This window comes from Callithrix jacchus, chromosome 7 (genome assembly GCF_049354715.1).
Source record: "Callithrix jacchus isolate 240 chromosome 7, calJac240_pri, whole genome shotgun sequence".
Taxonomy (NCBI): Eukaryota; Metazoa; Chordata; class Mammalia; order Primates; family Cebidae; genus Callithrix; species Callithrix jacchus.
The window spans coordinates 89,265,789-89,278,278 of NC_133508.1; the positions used below are offsets into that span (position 1 = coordinate 89,265,789).

A 12,490-nucleotide genomic window follows, 5' to 3' on the forward strand; every position below is an offset into this window, starting at 1 on the left:
CAACAAGAGTGATACTTTGTCCAAAACAAACAAACAAAAAAGCCAGGCCCTGCCCTCAAGGTACTCAAGTCTAATAAGAAGGGAAAGAAGACAACAGAAAAAGAACATGGTAAGTACTCTTATACAAAGAAGCATGGTGGTGTGTGGTGGCTCATGCCTGTAGTTTCAGTTACTCAGGAGGCCAAAGTAGGTGGATAGACTGAGCCCAGGAGTTTGAGGCTGCAGTGAACTATGGCGGTACCTGTAAATTAGCCACTGCACTCTAGCCTGGGCAACATAGTGAAACCCTGTCTAAAAAAGAAAAAAGGAAGCAGCAGCACTTGCTAAAGCACAGAGGCATCCAGCCTAGTGGTGGGGGTGCTCAGTGGTCAGAGCAAGCTTCCTAAAAGAGATACTACTTGACCTAGGTTTTGGAGAACAAGTAATCAACTTAATTAGGGAGAGGGAAGACCATTCTGGGCATAGGAAACCAAGGCACTGGAACATGAAACCAGATGATGTATATAGGGTCAACAAATAATTTGGGATGAGGTACAAAGAGTGTGTATGGGAGGGAAGAGACCAAGCTGGAAAAGGCAGGCTGGGGCAGATAACAGCATGGTTTGTGGGTAAAGGTTAGGAGCGTATATTTCATCTTTTTTGTTTTTTGAGATGGAGTCTTAATCTGTCACTCAGGCTGGAGTGCAATGCCATGGTCTCGGCTCACTGCAACCTCCGCCTCCCAGGTTCAAGCAATTCTCCCACCTCAGCCTCCTGAGTAGCTGGGACTACAGGCACGTGCTACCACACCTGGCTACTTTTTGTATTTTTAGCAGAGACGGGGTTTCACTATGTTGGCCAGGCTGGTCTCAAACTCCTGACCTCATGATCTGCCCGCACAGCCTCCCAAAGTGCTGGGAGTACAGGTGTGAGCCACCATGCCCGGCCATATACTTCATCTTTAATGCCATGTGATATTTAGTTACAGTTCTCTTCTGGCACAACTGCTTTTTTCTGACAGTAAGTATTTGGTTACATTTAGAAGTCCAGATTAATTTATTCACTCATTAACATGCGCTAAGCACCTCATTGTGTCAGTTTTTATGTGCAGGCAGGAGGCCTCAGGAATAGACTTTTGGGTCACCACTTGAAATCTTGTGAGCTTTTTAAGAAGGCAGTAAATCTCACCCCAGACTTGAGATGATTTATCCTGAAATCTTATCCCTTCCTTGTCCTTGATGTTGCAATCCTTCTTGGTCATTTGGATTTCCAGGAGCATGCTGCAGTGATCTGGGTCCACATACACATTATGGGAATGCCTACAATCACAAGATGAACCAGTCAGTTTAGGTGGTGAACACGTATGTGCCCATTGTGCTCTGGTACATGAACCTCATGAATGAGATGCAGAAGGGAGAGAATATCAGGTCCCTACTCTTTTGGATTTCATAGGTTGTTTTTTTTTTTGAGATGGAGTCTCACTCTGTCGCCCAGGCTGGAGTGCAATGATGTGATCTCTACTCACTGCAACCTCTGCCTCCCAGGTTCAAGCGATTCTCCTGCCTCAGCCTCCCAAGTAGCTGGGATTACAGGCGCGTGCCACTGTGCCCAGCTAATTTTTGTATTTTTAGTAGAAATGGGGTTTCACCATCTTGGCCAGGCTGGTCTCAAACTCCTGACCTTGTGATCAACCCACCTCGGCCTCCCAAAGTGCTGGGATTACAGGCGTGAGCCACCATGCCCGGCGGGATTTCATAGTCTTAAAAGCAGAAAGTTAGACCTGGAAGCATTGTTTAAATTATTAACCACATGGGATAAACTGAGCACTTATAAAGTGCTTTAATCCATGTTGGGACCTGGAAGGCAAATAAAGAAATCGGACTTGGTTCCTATCCTTTTTTTTTTTGAGACGGAGTCTTGCTCTGTCACCCAGGCTGGAGTGCAATGGCGCGGTCTTGGCTCACTGTAACCTCCGCCTCCCAGGTTCTAGCGATTCTCCTGCCTCAGCCTCCTGAGTAGCTGGAATAACAGGCACCCGCCACCATGCCTGGCTAATTTATGTATTTTTAGTAGAGATGGGGTTTCGCCGTGTTGGCCAGGTTGGTTTCAAACTCCTGACTTTGTGATCCTCCTGCCTTGGCCTCCTAAAGTGCTGAGATTATAGGCATGAGCCACTGTCCCTGGCCTGGCTCCTCTTTTTTTTTTTTTTGAGACAGAGTTTTGATCTTGTTACCCAGGCTGGAGTGCAATGGTGTGATCTCGGCTCACTGCAGCCTCCGCCTCCTGAGTTCAAGCAATTCTCCTACCTCAGCCTCCTGAGTAGCTGGGACTACAGGCGTGCACCACCATGCCCAGCTAATTTTTGTATTTTTAGTAGAGATGGGGTTTCACCATGTTGACCAGGATGGTCTTGATCTCTTTACCTCATGATCCACCCACCTTGGCCTCCCAAAGTGCTGGGATTATAGGTGTGAGCCACTGCGCCCAGCCCGGCCTGGTTCCTCTTTAAGGTGCTCACTGTCTGGTTAAACAAGTGACGACCACAATGCTTCAGGAAGTGGAGGAGCCCTCAGTTGGCTAACCACAGCCCACTGTCAACCAGTAAGGATTAGGAAGGCATCCTAGACAAGGACTGGTGGTTGGGGGGCATAGTTGGAACTGACACTGGAGGGAGGGGGAAAGAGCAGCCCACACAGACAGAACAGCCTGAGGAGTTCAGAGAAGAAAAGGAGTGGGTCAGAGGGACTGGTTTGTCTAGTATAGGTGAAGTAGCAAATGGAGTGGTCAACAGGGGCCAGATGGGAGGCCTGGAATGCTGAGCTAAGGATGTCTGCATGGTAGAACCTTTGGTTTCCAAATGGGGTGACACAGTTAGGTCTTTTAGAAAAACAAGTACCTTTCGTTCCTGGGGTCATTGTGTAAAACAAGGGAGTTGAAGATTATTTTCAAAATCATTCCAGTGCATGTATCCTGTGATTTACAGCATTGCTTCTTAAAGCTTATTGCGTATCTGTGTCACCCGGGGATCTCAGTAAAATGCATATTCTGGCTAGGCAATGTGGCTCACACCTGTAGTCCCAGCTACTTGGGAAACTGAGATAGGAGGATTGCTTGAGCCCAGCCTGGGCAATATAATAAGACTCCAATCTCTAAAAATAATAATAATTTTAGCCTGGGCACAGTGGCTCACGCCTATAATCCCAGCGCTTTGGGAGGCCAACGCAGGTGGATCACCTGAGGTCAGGAGTTCAAGACCACCCTGGCCAACATAGCAAAACCCCGTCTCTACTGAAAATACAAAAATTAGCTGGGCATGGTGGTGCATGCCTGTAATCCCAGCTACTCAGGAAGCTGAGGCAAGAGAATCACCTGAACCTGGGAGGTGGAGATTGCAATGAGCTGAGATAGTGCCATTGCACTCCAACCTGGGAGACAAGAGGGAAACTCCGTCTCAAAATAATAATAATTTAAAAAATGCATATTTTTGTTCAGTAGGTGTGATGGGGGCCTCAAGGTTCTCCATGTCTACTAGGATCTCAAATGATATGGATGCTGCCAGTCCTCAAGCCACACTTTGAGTAGCATGGATTTAATTCTTGAGTACTCAAAATATGGTGTGAGGACCAGCCTTTGTAAGTCATATAAAGTTCTATAAATTATCTCATTAGATATAGTGCCCTACCTAATTTTTAGTGTTTTAAGATTTGCAAAGAGATATACCAACCTTATTTCCTTTACTGCTTTCAGCAGTTCTTCCTTAGAGGTATTTTTTTTTTTTTTTTTTGAGACATGGTCTCACTCTATCATCACCCAGGCTGGTGGAGTGCAGTGGCACAGTCATGGCTCACTGAAGTCTCAAATTTCCGGCTTAATCAGTCCTTCTGCCTCAGCCTCCCAAGTAGTTGAGACTACAAGCACATGCCACCACACCTGGCTAATGTTTTTATTTTTTACAGAGACAGGGTCTCTTTATGTTACCCAGGCTGGTCTTAAACTCCTAGGCTCAAGGGATTCTCTCACCTCATCCTTCCAAAGTGCTGGGATTATAGGCATGAGCCACTGCACCTGGCCAAGGCAACACTTTCATAGTTGTGTAAAACACCCTTTAAACGTATGTATTAAGGTTAGTTTGTCTTTTCCCAGCATCAACATGGGGTAGGGATTAGGAGTCGCATTTTACAGATGAGAAGACTGAAGATCTAAAAAGAGAATAGACTTACCCAAAGCCAAACAAACACTATAGAAGTAGTAGAACAGTAATTAGTATTGAAACCTCCTATTCCAATGCTTATTTCCAGCAAATTTCTATGCTGCTTGAGGTGTTCATTCATTCATTCAACATGGATTTATTACACCCCAACTATATTTTGGATTTGTCATATCATGTGAATATGGAGAAAGTTACCTTTTTTTTTTTTTTTTTGAGACAGTCTCACTCTGTCGCCCAGGCTGGAGTGCAGTGGTGCAATCTTAGCTCACTGCAACCTCCCCCTCCCAGGTTCAAGTGATTCTCCTACCTCTGCCTCCTGAGTAGCTGGGGTTACAGGTACACACCACGATACCTGGCTAATTTTTTATTTTAATTATTTTTATTTTATTTATATTTATTTATTTTTCAGACAGAGTCTCATTCTGTTGCCCAGGCTGGAGTGCAGTGGTGTGATCTTGCTTCACCACAACCTCTGCCTCACCACAACCTTTGCTCAGGCTGGAGTGCATGTTGCAGGCTGGTCTCAAACTCCTGAACTCAGGTGATCCACTCACCTTGGCCTCTCAAAGTACGGGGATTACAGGTGTGAAACACTGCTCCCAGTTTTTTTTTTTTTTTTTTTTTGAGATGGAGTTTCGCTCTTATTGCCCAGGCTGGAGTACAATGGCATGATCTCAGCTCACTGCAACCTCTTCCTCCCAGGTTCAAGTGATTCTCCTGCCTTAGCCTCTCGAGTAGTGGAGATTACAGGTGCCTGCCACCATGCCCAGCTAATTTTTGTATTTTTAGTAAAGACGGGGTTTCACCATGTTGGCCAGACTGGTTTCGAACTCCTGATTCACCCACCTCAGCCTCCCAAAGTGCCAGGATTACAGGTGTGAGCAACCATGCCGGCCCTCTCCCCTTTTTCTGTTTTTAGACAGACTCTCACTCTGTCACCCAGGCTGGAGTGCAGTGACACAATCTTGGCTCACCACAACCTCCATTTCCTGGGTTCAAGCGATTCTCCTGTCTCAGCCTCCTGAGTAGCTGGGACTACAGTTGCCTGCCAACATGCCCAGCTAGTTTTTGTATTTTTAGTAGATATGGGGTTTCTCCATGTTGTCCAGGATGGTCTGGAACTCCTGACCTCAGGTGGTCTTCCTGCCTTGGCCTCCCAAAGTGCTGCTGGGATTACAGGCATGAGCCACTGCACCTGGCCAGAGAAAGTTACCTTTAAACAATTGGAAAGTATGAAATATGCAACCATAGGAAAGAAGGCTTATTGGTGTGCGGCTTACCATTGAGTTGTCAGCTCTAAAGATGGATTACAGAGGAAACTCATTCAGACTAGAGAGAGATTAATTGACTTTTGTGTATACACTCATCAAATATTTGTCAAGCCCTGCACTTCACCATACACTATGTTAGATTCTGATGGCAAAAGCATGAATCAGTTCTCAGAGAGTTCACTGCTTAGCCTAATATGGCATTTCCCCATTATTAATGATAAATATGTCCATCAAAACTGATGGATGGGCTGGGTGTGGTGGCTCAGGCCTGTAACCCCAGCACTTTGGGAGGCTGAGGAAGGAGGATCCCTTGATCCCAGAAGTTCAAGACCAGCCTGGACAACATAGGGAAACCCTATTTCTAGACAAAAGATAGAAAAATTAGCTGTGCACTGCACCTGTAGTCCCAGCTACTTTAGGAGGCTGAGATGGGAGGATCATTTGAGCCACAGAGGTTGAGGCTTCAGTGAGCCATGATTCCATCACTGCACTCCAGCCTGGGTGACATAGTGAGACCCTGTATGAAAAATGATAATGATAATAATAATAATAACTGTCATTTGCTGAATGTATAATATGCCAAAGTTATGCTAAACTTCACGCATCAGTATCATAATTATCTTAATTCTCGAGAATCTTATTAGAATTTACACTACAAGAGGGCAGGTGTTTTTGTTTGTTTTGATAACTGATGCATCCCTAGAAGAGTGCTTGTTACATGATAGGCATTCAAAAAATGTTGTTAAATAAATGAAAAATAACACTGTTAGATGGGGTGCAGTGGCTTACACCTGTAATCTCAGCACTTTGGGAGGCCCAGGTGGATGGATCACTTGAGGTCAGGAATTTGAGATCAGCCTGGCCAACATGGTGAAACCCTGTCTCTACCAAAAAATACAAAAATTAGCCAGGCATGGTGGTGCACATCTGTAGTCTCAGCTACTAGGGAGGTTGAGGTGGGAGAATCACTTGAACCCGGGAGGCAGAGGCTATGGTGAGCTGAGATAATGTCACTGCACTCCAGCCTGAGCATCTGAGTGAGACCCTGTCTGTTTTTTTTTTGGAGATGATGTTTTGTGCTGTCACCCAGGCTGGAGTGCAGTGGCTCCATCTTGGCTCATTGCTACCTCCGCCTCCTGGGTTCAAGCAATTCTCCTGCCTCAGCCTCCCAAGTAGCTGGGACTACACGCACCTGCCACCATGCTCAGCTAATTTTTTTGTATTTTTAGTAAAGATGGGCTTTCACTGTGTTAGCCAGGCTGGTGTCGATCTCCTGACCTTGTGATCTGCCTGCCTCAGCCTCCCAAAGTGTTGGGATTACAGGCGTGAACCACTGTGTCCAGCGGAGACCCTCTCTCAAAACAAAACAAAACAGAAAACAACCCTGTTAGGTATATACAACCATTATCTCCAGTTCACAGATGAGTAAACTAAGTAGCAGGGAGGTAAAATGCTGTTGCTTAAGACCTCCCAAATAGTAAAAGGCAGGACTAAGAGGCTTTTAGAAGAACCCAGAACTCTGACTCCAAACCCAATGGTTTTACCCTTTATAGACCAGTGATTCTCAGCATCCATCAGACTCACCTGGAGAGTTTATTAAAACACAGATTGCTGAACCCCGCAACCAGAGTTTCCAATTCAGTAGATCTGGGGTGGGGCTGGAGAATATCCATTTCTAACAACTTCCAGTGATGCTGATGCTGCTGGCCCAGGGACCATATTTTGAAAGCCACTGTTCTGTAAGGACTAGCCTCCCAATTTCTTGTTTATTTCTATAAGGTGAACAGAATTAGATTAATATGCCATAGTAGATGAGGAATATGAGGCCAGAAAGGTAACACTTGTCCAAGGTTCTACAGCAACTGTGGGATTTCCTGTTTAGTGTGATCCCAAAGTTCTTATCATTCTTGAAAAATAACCGTCTCAGATCATGACATATGGGCAGGGGATACAGAAGAAAGAGGCAGAGAGGAGAGTATTTGTCAGGAGGAAGGGAGGATAACCTTTGGAAATGTTGCCGCCCAACTTGCAGCCATGAGGGAAGAGTGTGGCTTTGTCACTAACTTGCTGTATACCCTGGGTCAACCCCCTTTCTCCTCTGGACCTTGGTCCTTTTCCCTGTAAAATAGGAGCCTGTCCAGCTTAAAGAGCAGCCCAGGAACCTTAGAGACAGGCAGGATTTTAGTTTCCTTTTAAATGGTTGCACTGATTCCGGTTTCCGAAAGCTTTGCGCTTGCCCTAGGCCAGACAGGTCACGTGGGGAGTACGTGATGTGTAATGGCCGCTGTTTAAACGAGAGCAAGTGCAGGGCTGGCATCTGTCACAGCCTTTCCATGTCTTGGGGGGATTGGGAGTGATGAGGTGACGAAGGGCTGCAGGCTCTGCGGGCACGGGCTTGGGAAGGTTCACTACCACAGCAGGAAAGGCAGGGGTTCTCCACGTCTAACTCACCCAATGCTGAGAGTCCCAAGGGGATCTGCAAAGGCTAAAGAGCTGAGCAGCCCCGGGGAAAGCCACCCGAAGCCACCCGAAGCCTCCCTCAGCTGCACCAGCCACTGAGAAATACCGGCTTCATTTAGACACGAGCACCAATCCCAGGCCTCCAAAGTGACCTCAGAGCAAATGTGATTGGTCTGGTCTCTCTCACGAAGCGGGTCCTCTTACAACGTGTAACCCTTTGGGGGAGATTTAGCGGGCTGTGTGACCTGGTGGAAATCACTTTACTTCTCTGAACCTCCTTTATAAAAAGGGGATATTAAGACTTATCCTGAGGCTGGGCGCGGTGGTTCACGCCTGTAATCCCAGAACTTTGGGAGGCGGAGGGGGGCAGATCGTTTGAGCCTAGGAATTGAAGACCAGCTTGGGCAACATAGTGAGACATTGTTTCTACAAAAAATAGCCGCTGATGTGGTGGCGCACACTTGTAATCCCAGCTACTTGAAAGGCTGAGGCAAGGGGATCCCTTGAGCCCGGGAGGTCAAGGCTACAGTGAGCCGTGATGGAGCCACTGCACTCCAGCCTGGGTGACAGACAGAGACTCTGTCTAAAAGGAAAAAAAGAAAAAAAAGAAAGAAAGACATGTCTAAAATACTAATTCCACAGTTAGTGGTCAATAAATATTTGTTAAATCTAAGTCTGGAACTAGGAGGTTAGCTCTATAATGCTCTTGAATTCTTCCCTTCAGGATCTGTGATGGCTGTTGTGAACTCTAGGATTACAAAAGGCCTGGCTTTTCCCAGTCCTCTTGCTATGTGGGGTAAATCTCAACTTCTCTATCAGTTTCTCTCCAACAGTTTGAACAATGTCTGCAAGCTGAATCATGCTCAAGTAAACATGAACATTCATGAAAATAGAGAGATGCTGGGAGCGGTGGCTCACACCTACAATCCCAGCACTTCGGGAGGCCAGGGCAGGAGAGTCCCTTGAGCCCAGGGGTTCAAAACCAGCCTGGGTAACTTAAGAGACCTGGCTCTTCAAGAAATAATTTTTTTAAAAAAATTAGCCAGGCATGGTGGCAACACCTGTGGTCCCAGCTACTTAGGAGGCTGAGGTGGGAGGATTGCTTAAGCCCAGGAGTTCAAGGTTGAAGTGAGCTATGATCTCACCAATGCACTCCAACCTGGGCATCAGATCAAGACCCTGTCTTAAAAAAAATAGAGGGAAAATAAACCTACAGAGATAAGAAGGGGATTAAAAAACAAAAACAAGGCTGGGTATGGTGGCTCATGTTTGTAATCCCAGCACTTTGGGAGGCCAAGACCGGTGGATCACCAGATCAGGAGATTGAGACCATCCTGGCCAACATGGTGAAACCCCGTCTCTACTAAAAAAAAAAAATTAGCCAGGCGTGGTCATGGGTGACTGTAATCCCAGCTACTTGGGAGGCTGAGGCAGGAGAATTGCTTGAACCTGGGAGAGAGAGGTTTCAGTGAGCTGAGATCATGCCATTGCACTCCATTCTGGGCGACTGAGCAAGACTCTGTCTCAAAACAAAAACAAACAAACAAAACAAAAACAAAAAAGAAGAAGCTTGCTGTCCTTTTGATGACCATAAATTTCCTTTTAAAATATGTGACCTCTGGCCGGGTGCATTGGCTCACGCCTGTAATCCCAGCACTTTGGGAGGCTGAGGGGGGCAGATCACGAGGTCAAGAGATTGAGACCATCCTGGCTAACATGGTGAAACCCATCACTGCTAAAAATATAAAAATTAGCTGGGCTTGGTGGCTCGTGCCTGTAGTCCCGGTTACTCGAGAGCCTGAGTCAGGAGAATCACTTGAAGCTGGGAGGCGGAGGTTGCAGTGAGCCAAAATCACGCCACTGCACTCCAGCCTGCCAATAGAGCGAGAGTTCGTCTCAAAAAAAAAAAAAAAAAGTGACTCCTTACTTGGTTCAGCCCTTTGTCACCAACTAACTTAACTCTCTTGTGCCCTCTACCGCTCAAGTGATCTCATTTCAATGCAGTTCAACTCGGCAAATAAACGAAAAAACATTCCCAGATTTTAATAATCTACATCACCCTGCTTTATTTGATCATCAAGCCCTGTTCTATTCTTGTCCTTGTGAGCAGCATACAGGACACAGAGGTCACAGTCTGGTGGGGATACAGACTTTTTTTTTTTTTTTGAGACAGAGTTTTGCTCTTGTTGCCCAAACTGGAGTGCAATGGAGAGATCTTGGCTCACCGCAACCTCCACCTCTCAGGTTCAAGCAATTCTCCTGCCTCAGCCTCCTGAGTAGCTGGGATTACAGGCATGCACCACTGTGCCTGGCTAATTTTGTATTTTTAATAGAGACAGGGTTTCTCCATGTTGGTTAGGCTGGTGTTGAACTCCCAACCTCAGGCAATCTGCCTGCCTCGGCCTCTCAAAATGCTGGAATTACAGGCATGAACCACCACACCCAGTGGGACACAGACTTTCATGCCATTATTGGCGTGACAAGAAACATTCCTGGAAATAATAGATGACAAATAAAGAAAAATAAATAAATAAATAAAACAAGAAACATTCCTGGAACAGTAATGACTTTGAGCCAGGCACTCTGCTAAGCACATTGCATATATGAATTTGTAGTCCTTTTGACAGCCATTGCAAAAGGATCTGCCTTTACAGAAGAGGATTCAGACTCACAAACATGATTGATTTAAGGTCACAATTTAGTAAACATGGAACATGGATTCTGAACTAAGATCTGTCCCCCATCCAAAGCCAGTTATTTCCACTACACTATATCAGAATAAACCAAGTGGTGTGGAACACTGAAATGGGAGCATCTAAATCTAATTTGAATGTATATAGTTATTATGTCTGGGAAGACTACATAGGAGAGTATTTCCAATTTGGGTTAAAAAAGGTGGTCCCTCCTCCCTAATGTTGCTGAATGTGTAAAGAAAAAAAAAAGATGGTTCAGGCATCAAGAGCAGAGGTAATCAGGGACATAAACTTGGGACCTATTCAGAGAACAGAAGGTTGGGTGGGATGTGGGGGAAGAGAGGCAGAATATAAGGCTAGAATCAGATTGCACAGGGCCTTGAAGGCCATGCTAAAGAAGGATGACCTCAAACCAAAGTTCAAGGATTCCCAACCTGGGCCATGTGTACTGAGGAGTCCCCTAAGGTGATCAAGTATGAGAAACCACAGGTAAATGTGGTATATTGCCTGGAATGTCAATTTTACTAAAAGGCTTGAGTGGGGGGAGGCAATCTTCTGTTATCCTATAAAATATGTATTATGGGGGATTGAATGTAAAATCATATGAATTTAAAAAATAAAACTAGGATTTCAGACATGTCCCTTTATTGTCTGCTCTCCAATAAATAAATTGTTGGAAATAGTCCATTCTTTGCTGCCATTAGGGATAGCTTAGTAATGGAGCCATGGAAAGCATTGTGATAGGTGATGGGAAACCATGGATTTAACTCTATTGAGGGTTCAAAAGTAGGGCTGGATGGGATTCAAAGATGAATAGGAAGTGACTGTTTTTGGAGAACTTTCCATCAGGCTTTATGAAACTGATGATTCTTAACAGGAAAACAAATAAAGTAGGTAAACTTCCTCTCCTCTTCCCCATCTCCTTGACATGTTCCTTTTCTACCTCATTCATTTTTTTTTTTTCTTGAGATGCAGTTTTGCTCTTGTTGCACGGGCTGGAATGCAATGGCACGATCTCGGTTCACTGCAACTCCACCTCTCGGGTTCAAACAATTCTCCTGCTTTAGCCTCCCAAGTAGCTAGGATTACAGATGTACGACACCACGCAGGGCTAATTTTGTATTTTTATTAGAGCTGGAGTTTCACCAGGTTGGCCAGGCTGGTCTTGAACTCCTGACCTCAGGTGACCTGCCCGCCTTGGCCTCCCAAAGTGCTGGGATTATAGACGTGAACCACCGTGCCCGGCCTCATTCATTCTTTAATTAAAAAAAATTTGTTGCATACTAACTCCCTCACTGTGTGACCTTGGACAAATTACTGAATCTCTCTGTACTTTAGTTTCCTTATCTGTAGAATGGGGATAATAATAATACCTAACTCACAGTATCACTGTGAATGCATAATGAGAATTAGAGTTAATTCACATACAGCTCTTAGAAATAGAGCCTGGAACAAAGTTCAACACTATTAGCTGCTATAACAGTGACGTTGCTACACCCTTCACTGCTACTGTGTTCCAGTCAACATCTATCCATAGCCATTTATCGCTTAGCTAATTCATGTTGGTGGCCAAGGCGGGTCTGGGAGGAATAGAAATGAATCCGATTTCCCATTGCACTTTGTCCAGCTACACTTGGCACATGTAGAAGGTCCTCAAAATGCTTGCTGAATAGATAAACGAGTGTCTTCCTATTGAACTGCAAATTCTTTCACGGCAGGGATAATATTCCTAGCTGTCATATCTCTAGAACAACGCACCTGGTGAGGCACGCAGTAGGCGCTTAGAGATTATACATGGATAGATGACTGAAGGCGAAAAATCACTAAGGCTACAAAGCGGGCATAGATAAGGCGATGCAGAGAGACCGCCCCCAGTT

General features: G+C 45.4%; 1 protein-coding gene across 2 annotated transcripts in view; it reads right to left on the reverse strand.

The window, feature by feature from the left end:
• The window catches only part of ZYG11B (zyg-11 family member B, cell cycle regulator), a 125,715-nt gene extending 117,708 nt beyond the window's left edge, over window positions 1–8,007 (reverse strand). The window contains exons 1-3 of one of the 2 annotated variants that reach the window (XM_078331771.1): window positions 7,912–8,007; window positions 7,045–7,232; window positions 1,168–1,298 (exon numbers count right to left, since the gene is read on the reverse strand). The gene's annotated coding sequence lies outside the window, so the exon portion shown is untranslated. The remainder of the gene's footprint in view (window positions 1–1,167; window positions 1,299–7,044; window positions 7,233–7,911) is intronic. The other variant, XM_078331770.1, reaches the window with a different exon arrangement.
• Window positions 8,008–12,490: the final 4,483 nt, after the last annotated feature.